The following is a 21,863-nucleotide window of genomic DNA, read 5'->3' as shown; positions in this document are numbered from 1 at the left end:
CGCCGATTATACACACCTATCACTCGTTTAATACATATATATCGCCGATTATATACACCTATCACTCGTTTAATACATACATATCAGGTCAGGTCAGGTCATTAGATCTGCTACTGGTAACCTGTAATCCAGTACAACCTGTTCAGGGTCGGGTTGCCGACGACTAAACCGGCACTCCCACCACTCCCTTCTGGGACTGGTGAGGCGGGTGGCTAGACACCCTTATGGAGATCCATAAAAGGGCGTCGGCTCAGGAGAGCCACCGACGGCCATCTAGCTCCACCGTGCTGTGTGCATGCCACACGCAGTTGGCCCCCGGGGTGTGTCTACCCATGCATGCGAAGTCTGGATCCGGCAGAATCTGCGGAAGAAACCTATCGGTTCAACGGAGAGGAAGGCGGTTACAGCAACGCACTGTGGAGTGCAGAGAGCAAGATGAGACACCGAAAGGATATCTTGGTCATCCACTGCATCCGTGCTCATCCTCCAGTCGTCTCGACTTAGTCTTGCCACTGGAAATTGGTGGACCCGGACGAGAGAGTGAGGTCGACGTTGCGCAACTCCTCTTCACTTTAAACAAACTCATCGCGCAAGTCATCAGTCATCCAAAATGACCTTTCATCCTTCATCATTTCATCACCCCCAAGTCCTGTGGCGACAGGCGAGCGACGAAACGACAGGTGTGGGTACACTGGCAGTCGCAGCCGCAGACCTGCACGCAGGCGGCTCAGGCCATAGGGTCGTTCTTCGTCGACAGGAGCAGCGATGGAGCTCGGCAGCCGTCTGAGCGTCTGAGCAGCCCTCTTTAGGAATGCACTGCTCACCTCCCTAGCATGAGGAAGGGGCTAGAAAAGGTGCCCTAAAAATTGCCTGCTCCATATCACCCTGGCCAGCATACCGCGGCTGGCGGGGACCCTACATCAGCGGTCGAAACAAAGAGAAAGAAAAGAAAAAAACAAGGATCGTTCCTCTCACCATTGGTGCTTGGAACATAAGGACTCTCCTGGACAGAGATAACGCAGACAGACCCCAAAGGAGAACAGCACTAGTTGCATCCGAACTCGCCAGATACAATATCGACATCGCAGCCTTGAGTGAGACTCGGCTTGCAGGCGAAGGCGAGCTCTGTGAACGGGGATCTGGTTACACCTTCTTCTGGAGTGGACGAGGAAGCGAAGAGCGACGTGAGGCTGGTGTTGGTTTTGCAGTAAAAACAGCACTTGTCAGCAAGCTAGCTGGAATCCCAAAGGGAGTCAATGATAGGCTTATGACCATGAAACTCCCACTGGCATCTGGCCAGAAGCACCTCACCATTGTCAGTGCCTACGCCCCAACCATGACCAACCCGGATGAAGTGAAGGCGAAGTTCTACGAGGACCTTCACTCTGTCATTGCTGCCATCCCTAAAGCAGACAAGCTCATCATTCTTGGGGACTTCAATGCTAGAGTTGGCTCTGACTACATCTCCTGGGATGGAGTGATTGGAAAGCATGGTGTGGGCCACTGCAACCCAAATGGATTGCTTTTGCTTCAGACATGTGCAGAGCACGAACTGCTGATAACCAACACAGTTTTCTGCCTCCCTACCCGTAACAGGACGTCATGGATGCACCCTCGCTCAAAGCATTGGCATCTCATCGATTATGTCATCGTCAGGAAAAGGGATAGGCAAGATGTACGTGTAACAAAGACCATGTGCGGCGCCGAGTGTTGGACAGACCATCGCCTTGTAGTCTCGAAGCTGAATATTCGAATCCAGCCAAAGAGACGCCCCCAAGGCCAGAAGGCTCCAAAACGGCTCAACATCGCTAAGCTGAAAAACATCACCATCAAACAGTCCTTTGTGGAGCTGCTGGAAGATCGTCTGGAATCCGCCTCTCTGAACAACCAGAATGTGGAGTCTGACTGGAGGACCCTGCGTGAGCTGATCTATAGTACAGCTTCAGAGACCCTGGGACCCATGATCAGAAAGCACAAAGACTGGTTTGATGAAAACTGTGATGAAATCAAGCAGCTTCTGGATGAGAAACGCCGTCTGCATCAAGCCCACCTGAGCAACCCAAAGTCCACATCAAAAAAGGATGCGTACAATGCCATCCGCAGGACTGTTCAGCAAAAGTTACGCCAGATGCAGGATAAGTGGCTGAGTGACAAAGCTGATGAGATCCAGGGATATGCTGACAGGCACGATATGAAGAGGTTCTATGATGCCTTAAAAGAAGTCTACGGCCCCACATCCTCAGGATCATCCCCCCTCCTCAGTGCAGATGGGAATACCTTGATCACCGAGAAGGAGAACATTCTCGAACGATGGGCTGAGCACTTCAACAGTGTCTTAAATCGCCCTTCCTCCATAAATGATAAAGCCATAGACCGTCTCCCACAAGTCCCCACCAACGAAGCACTGGACGATCCGCCAACACTTCTTGAGACCCAGAAAGCAATCCGTCTGCTATCCAGTGGCAAAGCACCTGGCTCAGACTCCATACCAGCAGAGGTCTACAAGGATGGAGGCACTGTGCTGACTGAGAAGCTTCATCAGCTGTACTCACTCATGTGGAAAGAAGAGACGATCCCCCAGGATTTCAAAGATGCATCTATCATTCACTTGTACAAGCGAAAGGGGAACCGGCAAGCCTGTGATAACCATCGGGGCATTTCCCTGCTCTCCATCGCAGGCAAGATACTTGCCAGGATCCTACTAAACCGCCTCACAGCACACCTTGACCAAGGTCATTTGCCTGAGAGCCAATGTGGATTCCGGAAAGAGCGCGGAACCACCGACATGGTGTTTGCTGCAAGGCAGCTGCAAGAGAAATGTCAGGAGCAAAATGCTGATCTGTTCTCCACCTATGTCGACCTCACTAAGGCCTTTGACACCGTGAGTAGAGAGGGACTGTGGAAGATCATGGCCAAGTACGGATGCCCTCGGAAATTTATTTCCTTGGTCAGCCAATTCCATGAAGGCATGCAGGCTCGAGTCCAGGACAATGGTGAAACATCTGCTCCTTTTCCTGTCACAAATGGTGTCAAGCAAGGCTGCGTCCTGGCTCCAACGCTGTTCAGCCTCATGTTCTCTGCAATGCTTACTGATGCCTTCAGAGATGGCGATGTTGGAATTGGCCTAAAGTACCGAACAGATGGCAAGCTGTTTAACCTCAGAAGGCTTCAAGCAAAAACGAAGGTCATGACAGACATCATCAGAGACTTTTTGTTTGCTGATGACTGTGCCCTCAACGCTGGATCTGAAGCTGACATGCAACTCAGCGTCAACAAGTTTGCCACTGCCAGCAGGAACTTCGGCCTTACCATCAGCACGAGGAAAACTGAAGTTCTCCATCAGCCAGCCCCAGGGAAACCCTACGTTGAGCCCAACATCACAGTCAACGGTCAGAGACTCAGTGCGGTGGAGCGGTTCACATACCTTGGCAGCACACTGTCACGAAATGCGACCATCGACGATGAAGTGAATGTCAGGATTGCAAGAGCAAGTGCAACTTTTGGTAGACTCAATGCAAATGTCTGGAACAGAAGAGGCATTAGTCTTGAGACCAAGCTAAAGGTCTACAGAGCAGTAGTTCTCCCCACACTACTGTACGGCTGCGAAACTTGGACAGTGTACCAACGACATGCCAAGAAGCTGAACCACTTCCACACAACATGCCTCAGGAAGCTACTGAACATCAAGTGGCAAGACAGGACCCCAGACACAGAGGTGCTCGCAAAAGCCACCCTTCCCAGCATCTTCACCATCCTGATGCAGTCCCAGCTTCGCTGGGCTGGACACGTGGCGCGCATGCCAGACCATCGGCTGCCCAAAAGGCTCTTCTATGGCGAGCTGCAACAAGGGAAGAGATCACACGGAGGTCAGAAGAAGCGCTTCAGAGATACTCTGAAGGTCTCTCTGAAAGCGTTTGATATCAACCCTGACTCCTGGGAGGAATCTGCAGTGGACCGTAACAAATGGCGCGCTGCTGTGCACAAAGGCGCCAAGTTGTGCGAGGCCAGCAGGACTGCTGCAGCTGTTCAGAAGAGGCAGGCCAGAAAGTCACGGGCAAACAAGCTCCCTGACAATGATATGCCTGTCTTTGTCTGCCCCAACTGTCAGCGAACATTTCGTGCGCAGATTGGACTATACAGCCATCTGCGCACTCACAGATAGACTCATGAGCATCCTTCCCCCCACCCCACCACCACCCTCTCCCCATCCCCCATCTGGATGACAACGATGGTCATCATCGATCTCGATGGACACACCACCACCACATATCGCTGCATATAATTTCTACGGGCATGAGTTGAATAAAGAAAAATAACGAAAACAAAAGAAAAGGACAACACTGGTTGTTTAAACATGCAATAAGGTATGAATGATATACTCTATGACGCTTAATATAATTATACATTACATGCAAACATCAGTGGATGAAAATACGTGTATACAGGTGTTGATATGTTTGTGTGCATGTCTATAAATTTATATGCTTGTAACAATGTGTGTATGTGTGTACGTATGTGTGCATGTATGTGGGTTTATATATATATTTGTATGGATATCAAATGATATACTCAGTATAAGGAAACAGTGATGTTTATCCTTTTTGTTGCTTTTTTTTCTGGTCGTATGTCACTTATTTCTGTTTTTGATGTTGAAAATGAAATTTAAAAAGGTTCATTAAAAAAAAAGAATACAGGCAAACAAACAAACAAACAAACAACACAAGGCAAAAAGAATCACTACGCACAGTTTGCACTGGTGATATATTTTGTACGATCATGTACTTTGCAAACACTGTACGACACTTATGCACATTCTCACGTGTGTGTGTGTGTGTGTGTGTGTGTGTGCGTGCGTGTGTGCGTGCGTGCGTGCGTGCGTGTGTGTGTGTGTGTGTGTGTGTGTGTGTGTGTGTGTGTGTGTGTGTGTGTGTGTGTGTGCGCGCGCGTCAATGCAATACCCTTGTGCACAAATGTATGTGTACGCATGTAAATGAGTTACGTTCTTATACGTTCCCTTTTAAAATGTGTCAGATGTTCATGACTTCAAAAAGATAACTACCTTGACCTAACACCCTCCTAACCACAAACGTAAAACAACGTCTGCTGTTTCTCCACTATATGTATGACAGTCAGTCGTGTCCGACTATGACCATCAGAACAGCAGAGGAGGTAGCTGCTGTCTCAACTATCTGGGCTTGAACGTGATTACAGCGGAGAGTCAGTGTTTTCCCAAAGTAACATCCCCCACTCTCCCGACCAAGAGGGTTTCAGGACAGCCAGCGTTGGGGATGATTCCCAAAGGCCATACTAGCCCCCAAGGCTGCAGCTCTAAGAGCCAGTGCAATCTTGCCTCCTAGTTTTAGAGTCATAGTTCTTCACAATCAGGCGAAGGATCAGGCGGAGGAGGAAACCTTTCCCAATGGCTGTGAAGGCGGAAGAGGACGCGGTAGAAGAGAGAGTGGGGAAGGGACTGCACAACTCCTCTTCCCTATAAAAAAAAAAAGAAAGAAAAAAAAAGTCACCTGTGCTGGTGAGGCAACACTTCTGGAGATGTTTTCCCTTGCAACACCTGTGGGAAGTGTTGCGCATCCAGAGTCGGCCTCTTCTCCCATATGAGGACACACACCGACAGATAAGCCTGCCTGCCTACTCATCCGTCGGACCGACGGGAGACTCCATCAGCATCTTCACAAAAGACTGAGCTGTAAATGACTTCCCATTGCAATGGAGAAACCATTGATGATACAGCTCTCACTTTGCTGTTGGCCCAGCTGTCTCCACGACACACGCCCAGCAAACGAACCCACAGCCAACTAACCAGCCGGCTAGACAGCCAAGCAGCCAGCCACTCTATCAGCCAGCCAGTCACATCAACGAAGCGAGCAACAACAACAACAACAACAACAACAACACATCAAAAGTATTAGCAGGGTAGATATATTAAATTTTGTCATCCCTGGAACGCATCAACATCAATCACAGCTTGGTCAGAAACTACAGGTAATGCACAGCCTGAAACATAAAAGGCTTTAAAAACATGCTGCATACAGTTCCACGAAATAGCGAGCGCATGAAAGGGGGAACAAAGGTTGGCCTGCAAAGCTGAAGCGAAACCGGCACTTCCAAATTCAGAGGTGTGGACAGACATTGTCCCGTGCACAAAATGGGGATGGCGCCACGCGCAGAAACGATTCGTGATTGATATAATAATTATCACCCTCTCATTAGCATGTCTGACAACGAAACTCCGTTCACAGAGAGCAGGCACTTTGTGATCAAACAGTCTGGTCCTGGTGATGACGAACTGATTCATGAGAGTGCATCTTTCTACACTTCAAAACAGATCCAGTCTGTTTTTATACCCTGGCCTTCTTCCAACTATATATGTATATATGCGTGTGTGTGTGTGTGTGTGTGTGTGTGTGTGTGTGTGTGTGTGTGTGTGTGTGTGTGTGAACCATTGTGGATGGGTGTGCATTTGTTTGTGTGTATGTTTACGTGTACAAGTGAATGAGAGAGACAGTGAAAGAAATAGAAGCAGACAGACAGACAGACAGACAGACAGAGACAGACGCGCGCACACACACAAACACACACACACACAAACACACAGAGAGAGAGAGAGAGAGAGAGAGAGAGAGAGAGAGAGAGAGATACTGACACACATACAGAGAGAAAGGCATACAGGCAGACACACAGCTGAAAAGAGGAAAAAAAAGGAGACAGACAGAAATGATGCCCAACAGAGACATGGAGACACGCTGTATTGTCCAGGATCCTGTTCTTCTAGTCCCGAAATCCTCACAGCTCTCAAGATCGGTTGTCCATCTCCTGCAGAAAGCTTCTTCACACCACACCACCACCACCACTACCACCACAACCACAAGGCACGCAGAGACGCAATGCGAACTGACGAAAACCCTTCTCCAAAGATCCAGACTCAAGACTTCACAATGTATTTGTATTGCTTTTTGTCACAACATATTTCTCTGTGTGAAATTCGGGCTGTTCTCTCCAGGGGGAGCGCGTCGCTACACTACAGCGCCACCCATTTTTGTGTATATTTCCTGCGTGCAGTTTTATTTGTTTTTCCTATCGAAGTGGATTTTCTACAGAATTTTGCCAGGAACAACCCTTTTGTTGCCGTGGGTTCCTTTACGTGCGCTAAGGGCATGCTGCTCACGGGACCTCGGTTCATCGTCTCATCCGAATGACTAGCGTCCAGACCACCACTCAAGGTCTAGTGGAGGGGGAGAAAATATCGGCGGCTGAGCCGTGATTCGAACCAGCGCGCTCAGATTCTCTCGCTTCCTATGCGGACGCGTTACCCCTAGGCCATCACTCCACTCCAAACACCCCATGGGTCCTGTCCAAGTAGTCCCTTTTTCTCCCTTGCTTATTTATGCTTCTGTCTATGAATCTCTTGCATTATTTTTGATGTTGTGATTGTGAAGGTGGTGCCAATTTAGTTGGAACTTTCTATGCATGTCAGTGTATGAAAAACAACAACAACAACTGTCAAACTGGACACATACAATTAATGGAGATGGGTAAACACACTGCTTGATGTTGAGATTTATTTTTAAGGGCTATTTAGAAATACAGAAAAAATATAATGCATGTTGCCTTTTCTTACTGCAATAATTCTGGTACATATACTTATAAATATATATATATATATATATATATATATATATATATATATATATATATATATATATAAGAATGAGGAGAAGAACGGTTAAAAAGTGTTCGATCCCAGTGAGGAATAATTTTTCTTTCCTTTTCGTTTTTCTGTTTTACTTCTTCGTATCTGAGAGCTGCCCTCGGGGACACAGTGAGAGAAGGAAATGTTATTCTGCTACGCCGTAAGCATGTCAAGGAAGTGGAAGCAAACGCAATGGCCCACTAATCAAATGCAGCGTTTCTCGTCAGTGCTAGGAGCATGGGTGGACCCATGGGTTGGGAAAAAAAAAACACGTGCAGAAGCCACTCACACACACAGTGCGCTCGTGCACCAATGTCCAGAGATAGAAGAGTGAGGAGAGGTTGGAGGGAGGGCGGGAGTGTGTGTGTGTGTGGGGGGGGGGGGGGGGGGGGGGGGGGGGGGGGTTAAAGGTGGGGAGGGGAGGGGGGTGAATATCTCTGACCCACACACCCAGTCCTGTTAGCAGTTCCATTAATGTTTGAAAAGCGTGGGTTTTTTTTTTTGTTCTCAACACTGCTGAGAGGGGAAGCTGGCAGCTTTTCTGACGCTGGTTGTGTGACATGGAATGCACACTCGGTCCTGATGTTTCCACCCACTCTTGTTTTAATTATCTATCTATCTTATGGCAAGGCTGTATCAACTTATGTGTTCTATGGAAAGGCTGCACTGGATCACATCAACTTCAGAAACCATTTCATTTACGAAAACTAAGACACACTTGTGTGGGAAAAGGAGGTCAAGGGAGATAAAGGTGAACCATATCAGCATGAACAGCGTATGGTGTCATCAGTGAATTATCACAGATACAGGAGTTGCAAATTAACAACAACAATCTCATTTCTGCTATTGCGAGGCCTGCTGAGAATGAAACTCAAGCTCTGAAACACATAGCCATGAAATCCTTGAATGGCCGAATCACATAAAAAGAGAAACAAATTGAGAAGAAGAAGAAGAAGACGAAGAAGAAGAGGAAGAAGGAGGAGGAGGAGAAGAAAGGGGGGGTGAGAGGAGGAGGAGAAGAAGGAGAAAAAAAAGAACCAGGGGGAGGAGGAGGAGGGGGAGAAGAAGAAGAAGAAGAACTAGGAGAAGGAGAAGGAGAAGAAGAAGAAGAAGAAGAAGAAGAAGAAGAAGAAGAAGAAGAAGAAGAAGGAGGAGGAGGAGGAGGAGGAGGAGGGGGAGAAGAAGAAGAAGAACTAGGAGGAGGAGGAGGAGGAGAAGAAAGAGAAGGAGGAGGAGAAGAAGAAGAAGAAGGAGAAGGAGGAGGAGAAGAAGAAAGAGAAGAAGAAGAAGAAGAAGAAGAACTAGAAGAAGGAGGAGAGGGAGGAGAAGAAGAAGAAGAAGAAGAAGAAGAAGAAGAAGAAGAAGAAGGAGGAGAGGGAGAAGAAGAAGAAGAAGAAGAAGAACTAGGAGAAGGAGGAGGGGGAGAAGAAGGAGAAGAAGAAGAAGAGGAGGAGAAGCAACAATAACAACAGCAATACAGCAGCAGCAAAAAAAACAAAAAAAAACAAAAAAAAAAACAATGACAAGTGGAAGAAAAGGAAGAATACAATGTCGATGACATGTGTCTGGTAAAACGCCATCATTTTCTTCTCTCTCTATTTTTTTTTTTTTCCTTTCCTTCTTCCTTTCTTTCTTCTTCTCCCAGCATCTTTTTTGACTCACCAACACATATTTCACAACACTGATACAGCTCATCACACAACAAAAAAGATAATTTTAGGACTGGCTTCATGTAAACAAGTCATCAGACCACAATGCGAACAAAAGCACTAGGATCATCTGAGTGGAATCAGAACACATACAACTGTTTGAAATATTGGCTTGAATACAAGTGATCCCTATCTTCAGCAGCAACACCCACAGCAATACTAGCAGTAATAGCAACTGCCATGCTCTTACAAAATCATACAAAAAGGACACGTTTTTTTCTTGATAGAATTAGTTATACAGAGTTTATGAGTTGGGCATTGCTTTTGCACTGACAGTCTGGAAGCAGTTACTCAAATGCATAAATTATTCGTACAGAATAGTTCATGCCCATTATTATCATGAATTCAAAGCAGAGTAAGGTGGGGAGAGAGTGAGCGAGAGAGACACACAGAGAGAGGAGACAGAAACTGAAATGGAGAGACAGAGATGGAGAGAAACAGAGAGAGAAAGATGGGATGGGAAAAGAGAAAGAAAAAGACACAAACACATAAAGAGAGACAGAGAGAGATAGAGAGACAGAGAGACAGAGAGGGACAGAGAGAGATAGAGAGAGAGACAGATAGAGAGACAGAAACAGACAGAGAGATAGAGACAAAGAGATAAAGAGAAAGAGATAGAGACAAAGTGATAGAGAGATAGAGACAGATACAGAAAGACAGGATGGGAAAAGAGAAAGAAAGAGACACAAAGACACAGACACATAAAGAGAGACAGAGAGATAGAGAGACAGAGAGACAGAGAAATAGACAGAGAGATAGAGAGACAGAGATAGAGAGAGACAAAGTGATAGAGAGATAGAGACAGATACAGAAAGACAGGATGGGAAAAGAGAAAGAAAGAGACACAAAGACACAGACACATAAAGAGAGACAGAGAGATAGAGAGACAGAGAAGTAGAGAAATAGACAGAGAGATAGAGAGACAGAGAGAGATAGAGAGACAGACAGATAGAGAGACAGAGACAGACAGATAGAGAGAGACAAAGAGACAGAGAGATAAAGAGACAGAGATAGAGAGAGACAGAGATAGAGAGAGACAAAGTGATAGAGAGATAGAGACAGAGACAGAAAGATAGGATGGGAAAAGAGAAAGAAAGAGACACAAAGACACAGACACATAAAGAGAGACAGAGAAGTAGAGAAATAGACAGAGAGATAGAGAGACAGAGAGAGATAGAGAGACAGACAGATAGAGAGACAGAGACAGACAGATAGAGAGAGACAAAGAGACAGAGAGATAAAGAGACAGAGATAGAGAGAGACAGAGATAGAGAGAGACAAAGTGATAGAGAGATAGAGACAGAGACAGAAAGATGGGATGGGAAAAGAGAAAGAAAGAGACACAAAGACACAGACACATAAAGAGAGACAGAGAGATAGAGAGACAGAGAAATAGAGAGATAGACAGAGAGATAGAGAGACAGAGACAGAGAGAGACATAGAGAGATAGAGAGACAGACAGACAGGTAGAGACAGAGATAGAGAGACAGAGACAGACAGAGAGAGAGAGAGAGACAAAGAGACAGAGAGATAAAGAGACAGAGATAGAGAGAGACAAAGTGATAGGGAGATAGAGACAGAGACAGAAAGATGGGATGGGAAAAGAGAAAGAAAGAGACACAAAGACACAGACACATAAAGAGAGACAGAGAGATAGAGAGACAGAGAGAGATAGAGAAACAGAGAGAGATAGAGAAACACACAGAGAGAGTGACATAATAACCAAAAAGGTACGGAAACTGCCAAACAATACCCAGCTTCGAAATCCCTGCACGTGGTAAGTGCAGAAAATTAAAAAAAGAAAAACCTGCAGAACTAGCACAGTGTGCAACACGGATCTCGCTGTACAAAGGCCTTGTGTCAGAACACCCTAACCTTCCAATCAAAACACAAAGGCAGTGCGCACTTTACGAGTGATGGATCATAATGTCAGCCATGTTAACATGAGCTTCCTTCGTGACCTCTCCATAAAAGAGGAATCCAAGGGAGATCACTTTCACCCCAGGGAAAGAAAAAAAAAAGAGAGCTAATTTTTCTTTTCCCCAGAAAACCTGCAACTACGTGCTTGCTTTCCCTATAAAATACACCTGATGCTTGTTCAAAAAAAAAAAAAAAAAAAAAAAAAAAAAAGCCACCGATTGCTTCTTCAAAGGACTGTTCCGGGTCTCTTTTGATGTGTTGTGTAACTTCTCTGTCATCACCATCCCACCCCTCAGCTTCCGTCCACCTTTCTTCTCCATCGTCTCTTCCTTCATCTTGGGCTTCAAGTCTGTTCCCTTGTGTTGTCTTAGCTGACAGTCACTTTATTCTCCTGTCTCCTCCATAAATGGGGATAAATTAAATTACTACTGTACTGTTTTAACTCTCTCCATACGAACGGCGAAAGAGACGACGTTAACAGCGTTTCACCCCAATTACCATCATCAAAATATTGCAAGCGGAAGGCTCTTATACTGAAGAGGTGAATGTTGACAAAGAATACCACAAATCTGACGACGGAAGCTAAAGGTTGGGTCATTCAGACACCCACTGGACATCCGAGGGGTCTGTGTAGAGGAGAAGAGAGGACTGGCCGTACTGAGTGAGTTAAACTGTGGCGTACTGGAATACACTGCAGTGTACTGTACTGTGGTGTGTTGTGCTGTGGTGTGATGTACTGTGCTTTGCTGTTCTGTAGTGTACTTTACTTTGCTGTACTTCAGTGCACTGTACTTTGCTGTAGTGTAGTGCAGTATCATCATTGGTGTCTTTTTTATTTTATTATTTTTATTTTTATTTTTTTATTTTTTTCATTAATTTTTTTTTTTTTTAAGATTTTTTTTTCTCTCTCAAGGCCTGACAAAGCGCGTAGGGTTACGCTGCTGGTCAGGCATCTGCTTGGCAGATGTGGTGTAGCGTCAGTATATGGATTTGTCTGAACGCAGTGACGCCTCCTTGAGCTACTGATACTGAAACTGTAGTGCAGTGTAGTGTCGTGTACTGTGCTGTGCTGTGCTGTGCATCATGTTTCACGGATAGACTTCCTGTTGTACGGTTGTGGCTGGAGTGAATACAAGAGGATTAATTAATTAACCTTACAGCCAGAGAAGGTTCTGCAGCTTCAAGGGCCAGGAATAAGGCTGATTGATGCGTAGTTAAAAAAAGAAAAGAAAAAAAGAAAAATAAGGACAGAACGAAACGAAACGATTTTTTTTTAATTTCACGAGGGTAGTGGAACAAACATAGCTGCTTTTTTTTTTTTTTTTTTTTTTTTTTTTTACATCTAGCCCTCAGGACAAGGAAACTTCAGAAGTGTTGTACCTCAAAGCTATTCAATTCCCCCCCCTCGTTTTTGATATGCAAATTGACATCACTGAATAATGGAGAGAGCCGAGTGCTTGAAGAGAATTTCCATCTTTGTGAAGACAGCTTTGTAAAGTCTTTAAAAAAATTTTAAAAAATAAAAAAAGAAAGAAAAAGCAGGGCGTGGGGAAGGGGTATGTGAGTTGGGAGGTGGGTGCGTTCTTTCTTTCAGTCGCATTAACTCTCTCCATACGAAGGGCGAAAGAGACGACGTTAACAGCGTTTCACCCCAGTTACCATCATCAAAATATTGCAAGCGTAATGCTCTTATACTGAAGACGTGAATGTGGACAAAGAATACCACAATTCTGACGACGGAAGCTAAAGGTTGGGTCATTCAGACACCCACTGGACATCCGAGGGGTCTGTGTAGAGGAGAAGAGAGGACTGGTCGTACTGAGTGAGTTAATAATGAATCACCAGTACCGAGCTTTTAGACCGGATCATTGCTGTACTGAAGAAGACTCGAGTTTTGACTGCTAGTGGAGTTTTATGAAAAATAAAAAAAACAAGAGAGGCAAGGCCTTCAAGACTCACTTGTGATACACTTAAAAAAAACATTCGAAGCTTTTTAAGATGAGAAAGATCAGTTTAAAGCAAATTAGGTCCCCTAGCATTAATTACAGAGTAATTTCCCTTTTTTACTATCTGCACCAAAACGTTTGCAAAATAAATGAAACTTCCATGCTTAGCAAAAGAAGTTCCTGTTTGAACAAAAAAATGATAATAATGACTGCTGTTGTTGTTGGGTCAGAATATCAGATCAAAGTGCCAAGTTTAGAGAATACAAAAAATATAAATATAACAGTAAATGCAGTTTGCATATAATTAGGCTTCATTTTTTTTTGTGCCCATCCCAGAGGTGCAATATTGTTTTAAACAAGATGACTGGAAAGAACTGAAGTTTTCCTATTTTCATGCCTAATTTGGTGTCAACTGACAAAGTATTTGCAGAGAAAATGTCAATGTTAAAGTTTACCACGGACACACAGACACACACACACACACACACACACACACAGAGAGAGAGAGAGAGAGAGAGAGAGAGAGAGAACCGAACACCGGGTTAAAACATACTTTGTTTACACAAGTGAGTCAAAAACTGCAATGAGAAGAAATATCCACGAATGGTATGATAGTCAGCCGTGTCCGAATTAGACTATCAAAACAGCGGAGGGGTTAGCTGCTGTCGCGACTGTTGTCGCGACTGTCTGGGCTAAAATTTGATTACAGCGGAGAATGTCGAGTCCAATTTATATTCCAGGCCACTCACTCTCTCGGCCAAGAGGATTTTAGGACAGTCGGCGCTGGGATGGTCCCCAAAGGCCAGTTAGCCCCCAAGGCTGCAGAACTGAGAGCCAGTACAATCTTGCCTACAAGAATCATAGTCGTAAAAAAAAAAAAAAAAAAAAAAAATAAACAAAAAAAAACAACGACGACAACTAAGCTTTAAAACATTCATCATCCAACTCTTACTCTGCTGCTGGCCCAGCTGTAAGCTCATGTAGATATCTGATATGAGCCGAGCATTGAGCCCATGGTGAATGACATACACATACCTTCAATAAAGTAGCGGACACTCCATCATCACGAGGAAGAAAAAAAATGAAGAAAAAAAAGGCCCATAGCTTCCAAATATGTGTGGTGGTGTAAGAAATAAAGGGGGAGGGGGGGGGGGGGGGGCGGGACGTAGCAAGAAAAATATACATGATTCAAAAGTGACTGTGTGAGTCCTATCAGTTCTCACTAAGGTTCACAATGTGAGTCCTATCAGTTCTCACTAAGGTTCACAATGTGAGTCCTATCAGTTCTCACTAAGGTTCACTATGTGAGTCCTATCAGTTCTCACTAAGGTTCACTATGTGAGTCCTATCATTTCTCACTAAGGTTCACTATGTGAATACTATCAGTTCTCACTAAGGTTCACTATGTGAGTCCTATCAGTTCTCACTAAGGTTCACTATGTGAATACTATCAGTTCTCACTAAGGTTCACTATGTGAGTCCTATCAGTTCTCACTGAGGTTCACTATGTGAGTCCTATCAGTTCTCACTGAGGTTCACTATGTGAGTCCTATCAGTTCTCACTAAGGTTCACTATGTGAGTCCTATCAGTTCTCACTAAGGTTCACAATGTGAGTCCTATCAGTTCTCACTAAGGTTCACTATGTGAGTCCTATCAGTTCTCACTAAGGTTCACTATGTGAGTCCTATCAGTTCTCACTAAGGTTCACTATGTGAGTCCTATCAGTTCTCACTCTAAGGTTCACTATGTGAGTCCTATCAGTTCTCACTCTAAGGTTCACTATGTGAGTCCTATCACTCACTCACTCATTCCCTCGACCGCTGGGGTCGTTGGGGGGACATGAGGAAGATTTCATAGCTCGCCACGCCGTTCTGTTGGCAGCTGTCGTGAGGAGATCTGGCATCGTCATTTTGGTCCATTCCTTGACGTTGTCGGACCAGCTCTTTCTCTGCCGCCCCTGTCTGCGCCAGTCCTATCATTTCTCACTAAGGTTCACTATGTGAATACTATCAGTTCTCACTAAGGTTCACTATGTGAGTCCTATCAGTTCTCACTAAGGTCCTATCAGTTCTCACTAAGGTTCACTATGTGAGTCCTATCAGTTCTCACTAAGGTTCACTATGTGAGTCCTATCAGTTCTCACTAAGGTTCACTATGTGAGTCCTATCAGTTCTCACTAAGGTTCACTATGTGAGTCTATCAGTTCTCACTAAGGTTCACTATGTGAGTCCTATCAGTTCTCACTAAGGTTCACTATGTGAGTCCTATCAGTTCTCACTAAGGTTCACTATGTGAGTCCTATCAGTTCTCACTAAGGTTCACTATGTGAGTCCTATCAGTTCTCACTAAGGTTCACAATGTGAGTCCTATCAGTTCTCACTAAGGTTCACAATGTGAGTCCTATCAGTTCTCACTAAGGTTCACAATGTGAGTCCTATCAGTTCTCACTAAGGTTCACTATGTGAGTCCTATCAGTTCTCACTAAGGTTCACTATGTGAGTCCTATCATTTCTCACTAAGGTTCACAATGTGAGTCCTATCAGTTCTCACTAAGGTTCACTATGTGAGTCCTATCAGTTCTCACCCAAGGTTCACAATGTGAGTCCTATCAGTTCTCACTAAGGTTCACAATGTGAGTCCTATCAGTTCTCACTAAGGTTCACAATGTGAGTCCTATCAGTTCTCACTAAGGTTCACAATGTGAGTCCTATCAGTTCTCACCCAAGGTTCACAATGTGAGTCCTATCAGTTCTCACCCAAGGTTCACAATGTGAGTCCTATCAGTTCTCACTAAGGTTCACAATGTGAGTCCTATCAGTTCTAAGGTTCACTATGTGAGTCCTATCAGTTCTCACTAAGGTTCCCAATGTGAGTCCTATCAGTTCTCACTGAGGTTCACTATGTGAGTCCTATCAGTTCTCACTGAGGTTCACAATGTGAGTCCTATCAGTTCTCACTAAGGTTCACAATGTGAGTCCTATCAGTTCTCACTGAGGTTCACAATGTGAGACCTATCAGTTCTCATTAAGGTTCACTATGTGAGTCCTATCAGTTCTCACTCTAAGGTTCACTATGTGAGTACTATCAGTTCTCACCCAAGGTTCACAATGTGAGTCCTATCAGTTCTCACTAAGGTTCACAATGTGAGTCCTATCAGTTCTCACTAAGGTTCACTATGTGAGGTGACAGAGACGGCTTATGTAGAAAAAAACTGACTCGGTGGTTTCACTGAAAGAACTGTGAGTGGGATGGTACCTTGTCTCATCCTGCAGTTCACACACAACACACACTTTCCTTCAAGCCGAACCAGAATCGGCACGGGGGTAAACATCATCAGAATGGCACTGAATTGCCAAACTGACAGAAAGGAGGTTTGTGAATTTTTATTTATTGCCCCCCCCCCCCCCTCCCCCCCCCCCTCCCCGTGTGCAGCATACACTTAGCGCACGTAAAAGAACCCACGGCAACAAAGGAGTTGTTCCTGGCAAAATTCTGTAGAAAAATCCACTTCGATAGGAAAAACAAATAAAACTGCACGCAGGAAAAAATACACACACCAAAGAAAAAAAAAGGTGGCGCTGTAGTGTAGCGACGCGTTCTCCCTGGAGAGCAGCTCGAATTTCACACAGAGAAATCTGTTGTGATAAAAAGATATAAAAATACAAATACAAATATGTTTATTTTTCCCCCCAGGAGACTCCACGTCTGGCCAGAACCGCCATAATCGATGTAAAATCTAGATGCATCAGACTGAAGCTGAAGAAGAGTGTCAGTCTGACTGTCACTGTGTTTGATACAGAATGTCACCTAGGTACTACAGTAAGCACGGCACAGGGTGTACCGGGGTAAACTATACAGGATGTAACCCAGGTACATAATGCAACTGATACAGGATGTAACCCGGGTACAGAATGTAACCTATACAGGATGTAACCCGGGTACAAAATGTAACCTATACAGGATGTAACCCGGGTACAAAATGTAACCTATACAGGATGAAACCCGGGTACATAATGTAACTGATACAGGATGTAACCCAGTTACAGAATGTAACTGATACAGGATGTAACCCGGGTACAAAATGTAACTGACACAGGATGTAACCCGGGTACAGAATGTAACTGATACGGGATGTAACCCGGGTACAAAATGTAACCTATACAGGATGTAACCCGGGTACAGAATGTAACTGATACGGGATGTAACCCGGGTACATAATGTAACTGATACAGGATGGATGTAACCCGGGTACAGAATGTAACTGATCCAGGATTTAACCCGGGTACAGAATGTAACTGATACAGGATGTAACCCGGGTACAGAATGTAACTGATACAGGATGGATGCAACCCGGGTACAAAATGTAACCTATACAGGATGTAACCCGGGTACAAAATGTAACCTATACAGGATGTAACCCGGTACAGAATGTAACTGATACAGGATGGATGTAACCTGGGTACAGAATGTAACTGATACAGGATGGATGTAACCCGGGTACAGAATGTAACTGATACAGGATGGATGTAACCCGGTTACAGAATGTTACTGATAGAGGATGTAATCCGGGTACAGAATGTAACTGAAACAGAATGGATGTAACCCGGGTACAGAATCTAAATGACACAGGATGTAACCCGGGTACAGAATGTAACTGATACAGGATGGATGTAACCCGGGTACAGAATGTAACTCATACAGGATTTAACCCGGGTACAGAATGTTACTGATACAGGATGGATGTAACCCGGGTACAAAATGTAACTGATCCAGGATGTAACCTGTGTACAGAATGTAACTGATCCAGGATGTAACCCGGGTACAGAATGTAACTGATACAGGATGTAACCCGGGTACAACATGTAACTGATACAGGATGGATGTAACCTGGGTACAGAATGTAACTGATCCAGGATGTAACCCGGGTACAACATGTAACTGATACAGGATGGATGTAACCTGGGTACAGAATGTAACTGATCCAGGATGTAACCCGGGTACAACATGTAACTGATACAGGATGGATGTAACCTGGGTACAGAATGTAACTGATCCAGGATGTAACCCGGGTACAACATGTAACTGATACAGGATGGATGTAACCCGGGTACAGAATGTAACTGATCCAGGATGTAACCCGGGTACAACATGTAACTGATACAGGATGGATGTAACCTGGGTACAGAATGTAACTGATCCAGGATGTAACCCGGGTACAGAATGTAACTGATACAGGATGGATGTAACCCGGGTACAGAATGTAACTGATCCAGGATGTAACCCGGGTACAGAATGTAACTGATACAGGATGGATGTAACCTGGGTACAGAATGTAACTGATACAGGATGGATGTAACCCGGTTACAGAATGTTACTGATAGAGGATGTAATCTGTGTACAAAATGTAACTGATCCAGGATGTAACCTGTGTACAGAATGTAACTGATCCAGGATGTAACCCGGGTACAGAATGTTACTGATACAGGATGGATGTAACCCGGGTACAGAGTGTAACTGATACAGGATGTAACCCGGGTACAGAATGTAACTGATACAGGATGGATGTAACCCGGGGACAGAACGTAACTGATACAGGATGGATGTAACCCGGGTACAAAATGTAACTGATACAGATGTAACCCGGGTACAGAATGTAACTTATACAGGACGTAACCCGGGTATATAATAAAACTGATACAGGATGTAACCCGGGTACAGAATATAACTGATATAGGATGTAACCCGGGTACAAAATGTAACTGGTACAGGACGTAACCCGAGTATATAATAAAACTGATACAGGATGTAACCCGGGTACAGAATATAACTGATATAGGATGTAACCCGGGTACAAAATGTAACTGGTACAGGATATAACTCGGGTACAAAATGTAACTGATACAGGATATAACCCGGGTACAAAATATAACTGATACAGGATGTAACCCGGGTATAGAATATAACTGATACAGGATGGATGTAACCCGGGTACAGAATGTAACTGATACAGGATGGATGTAACCCGGGTACAGAATGTAACTGATCCAGGATTTAACCCGGGTACAGAATGTAACTGATCCAGGATGTAACCCGGGTACAGAATGTAACTGATACAGGATGGATGTAACCCGGGTACAGAATGCAACTGATACAGGATGGATGTAACCCGGGTACAGAATGTAACTGATACATGATGTAACCTGGGTACAGAATGTAACTGACACATGATGTAACCCGGGTACAGAATGTAACTGATACAGGATGGATGTAACCCGGGTACAGAATGTAACTGATACAGGATGGATGTAAACCGGGTACAGAATGTAACTGATACAGGATGGATGTAACCCGGGTACAGAATGCAACTGATACAGGATGGATGTTACCTGGGTACATAATATAACTGATACAGGATGGATGTAACCTGGGTACATAATATAACTGATACAGGATGTATGTAACTCGGGTACAGAATATAACTGATACAGGATATAACCCGGGTACAGAATATAACTGATACAGGATGTAACCCGGGTACAGAATGTAACTGATACAGGATGGATGTAACCCGGGTACAGAATGCAACTGATACAGGATGGATGTAACCCGGGTACAGAATGTAACTGATCCAGGATTTAACCCGGGTACAGAATGTAACTGACCTGGATGTAACCCGGGTACAAAATGTAACTGATACAGGATGGATGTAACCCGGGTACAGAATGCAACTGATACAGGATGGATGTAACCCGGGTACAGAATGTAACTGATACATGATGTAACCTGGGTACAGAATGTAACTGACACATGATGTAACCCGGGTACAGAATGTAACTGATACAGGATGGATGTAACCCGGGTACAGAATGTAACTGATACAGGATGGATGTAAACCGGGTACAGAAGGTGTCCCATGGGCTGTAGGGACGAGTGTTCTGATGAGAGACACGTCTGTGACAATTCCAACCATGCCTTAAAAAATCTTGTATTTAATGTCAGCAGTTTTGGAGACGTTATATTCAAATCCGCAAATTGATCTACCATTTAGTTGTCTTTCCCTACACCACCTACGCCACATTATACAAGCGACCAGTTTCAGTTTCAGTTTCAGTTTCAGTAGCTCAAGGAGGCGTCACTGCGTTCGGACAAATCCATACACGCTACACCACATCTGCCAAGCAGATGCCTGACCAGCAGCGTAACCCAACGCGCTTAGTCAGGCCTTGAGGAAAAAACAACAACAACAACAGCAACAACAAAAACCAAACAAACAAAAAAAAACCCGACCAGCCAGGCCAAACTCAAAAGGGTTCATTAATTAACAAATAGCGACAATTTGTTCCGCAGGTCGACATGAGTACGTCACCTGCTGGAACAGAATGTCAGTACATTCTGTGTACTGAGGGTAACATAATTGTACCGGGGTACCATTCTGTACTTGAGGCTGACATTCTGTACTGGGGTGACATTCTGTACTGGGGTGACATTCTGTACTGGGGGGGAGGGTGACATTCTGCACTGGGGTGACATTCTGTGCCGGGGGGGGGGAGGCTGACATTCTGTACTGGGGTGACATTCTGTGCCGGGGGGGTGACATTCTGTACTGGGGTGACATTCTGTACTGGGCTGACATTCTGTACTGGGGTGACATTCTGTACTGGGCTGACATTCTGTACTGGGGTGACATTCTGTACTGGGGTGACATTCTGTACTGGGGTGACATTCTGTGCTGGGCTGACATTCTGTACTGGGGTGACATTCTGTACTGGGGTGACATTCTGTACTGGGGGGGAGGGTGACATTCTGTACTGGGGTGACATTCTGTGCCGGGGGGGGGAGGCTGACATTCTGTACTGGGGTGACATTCTGTGCCGGGGGGGTGACATTCTGTACTGGGGTGACATTCTGTACTGGGCTGACATTCTGTACTGGGGTGACATTCTGTACTGGGCTGACATTCTGTACTGGGGTGACATTCTGTACTGGGCTGACATTCTGTACTGGGGTGACATTCTGTACTGGGGTGACATTCTGTACTTGAGGCTGACATTCTGTACTGGGGTGACATTCTGTTCTGGGGTGACATTCTGTACTGGGCTGACATTCTGTACTGGGGTGACATTCTGTACTGGGCTGACATTCTGTACTGGGGTGACATTCTGTACTGGGGTGACATTCTGTACTGGGCTGACATTCTGTACTGGGCTGACATTCTGTGCCAGGGGGGTAACATTCTGTACTTGAGGCTGACATTCTGTACTGGGGTGACATTCTGTGCCGGGGGGGGTAACATTCTGTACTTGAGGCTGACATTCTGTACTGGGGTGACATTCTGTGCCAGGGGGGGTAACATTCTGTACTGAGGCCACATTCTGTACCAAAGTAACATTCTGTACTGGGGTGACATTCTGTACCAGGGGGGGAGGGTGACATTCTGTACCAGGGGGTGACATTCAACACAGCTCCATTCCCAGACCTTTACATGACAGCGGGCAACGGCGGCAGGACGGTTTGAAGTACCCCCCCCCCCTACCCCCACCCCATCCCCCCGACCCCCCCGGCCCCCCACCACCACCACC

Source organism: Babylonia areolata, chromosome 14, assembly GCF_041734735.1.
Source record: "Babylonia areolata isolate BAREFJ2019XMU chromosome 14, ASM4173473v1, whole genome shotgun sequence".
Lineage (NCBI taxonomy): Eukaryota > Metazoa > Mollusca > Gastropoda > Neogastropoda > Buccinidae > Babylonia > Babylonia areolata.
Note: the sequence above shows the minus strand (reverse complement) of the source record.